We start from the raw sequence: 1,722 nt of genomic DNA, 5'->3' as shown, positions 1-1,722 counted from the left end.
AAAAGTTACATATAAAGTACATGTCTCTTTTTACTATTTTGGGATCTTTTTCAGTTAATCAGTCTCAGCTTGAGAATTTTCTTTAAGTTTTAACTAAGAAAATTACAAGTACGAAAACTGAAACTGAAAGCTTATTCACTGACTTATAGATTGTAAGTGAATGCGAAAAGTAACACTGAAACTCATAGACTTGTGTCCCTATTACTTTTTCAGGGATCTTTTTCAGTGAAGTACATGGAATACTCATTTTATTAATCATTGGAAATATTACAAGTATTACAGTACATGTCTAGTGCTTACAGATTATAAGTACAATCACTGAAAGTAGACATAGTACAAGAAGTTACAAGGAAAAGTGGATTGTTGTTACAAATAGAAACTATTCTAGAACACTTAGATCTATGTAACCATGTACATCTTCACCAAGGTTTCTTCGACGTAGGAATTCTCTTCGTATCTTCAGATCTATGACTTTTCCAGACATGCTATCATCTATCCAGAGCAAGAGGTAAACCAGATGACCTATTAGGCATAGATGTAGCTCTGACATTCTCTGAAATCTGACTTCACCTTCATAGTCAAGGAATATAACTCTAACTCAGGTTTAAAATGCACAAAGTTGGGTATATAGGGACCCTTATCTGACAAGTCAAGATTCAATATAGAAATGTTTGTACTCTGATGACCCTTAAGGATTTCATCTAAGGAGAACCTTGTTTCATGTTCGTTCCTTAGAAATGGTCCATCATTAGGATCAGAGAGCTTGAGTTTCTTCTTCCCACCTTTCTTCAGAGATGGCCTGTCAGGGACCTTGACAAACCTGGACTTCCTTTGATGAGCTTGCTGATGGTGTCCTCGATAAGTGTCTTGTGTCTCGACTTGGATCACTAAATGGCTTGTCTGATCTCCATCCATTCGCTGTATCCATAACGGCCAAGGTAGGAAGGGTACTCGGTAACGGCATCAAGATTRTCCAGGGTGATGAGCATTGAGACCAGTGTTCCACCGTCTTTAGAACGTCCGCCGATGCTGATGCTGATAATCGGGCGGGGACTGATTCTCTTTTTCAGCTTTGCTTCACTCCATCGCTTGTCCTTTTCCGCCAGCTTCAGGTTCTTCTCATGTTCAGCTTCTACAATAGAAAGAAGTTTAGCTTGGGCTTGGACAACGTTCACCTTTTTCTTGGACTTCTTCTTGGGAAGGACCYTTTCAGCTAGTGACTTGGCCAACTTCAAGCTGTCTTCAGTCTGCTTCTTTTGAAGCTCTAGCCCTTCTTCAGCCCTTGATGCCTCGAGTCTTTCAGCTTCAGATAGGAAGTCGAACTCACCACCACTAGAGGTACGAAGAGGTATTTTTACTCTAGTCTGGTCGAGTGACTCCTTCAGTTGAGACATCTGCTGGTCGGTAGGAGCACAAGAAACGGGTTGATCAGGTACCCGCTCCAGTCAACCGCAAGGTGTTGATGGAATATGAAGCTAATAGTTTGAAGTAATCACTACCTGAGAGGTAGAGTCTTCAAACAAAGGATGTTGAGGGATATTGAACAATACCTTCAAGTTTCCTTCTTCAGCGACCGACTTGCCTTTCGACTTGGGGTCCTGGTTCCCTGATGGAGTAGATTCACCTTGTGTTGGTCCCGAAAGGGTCTACAAGATAAGAAACAGTTTGTAGAAGGGGGATGAATACAAACACAATGTTTTCAAATTTAAAATATATATTGAT

Source organism: Cynara cardunculus, assembly GCF_001531365.2.
Source record: "Cynara cardunculus var. scolymus isolate 2C chromosome LG 6, CcrdV1, whole genome shotgun sequence".
Classification (NCBI taxonomy): domain Eukaryota; kingdom Viridiplantae; phylum Streptophyta; class Magnoliopsida; order Asterales; family Asteraceae; genus Cynara; species Cynara cardunculus.
Note: the sequence above shows the minus strand (reverse complement) of the source record.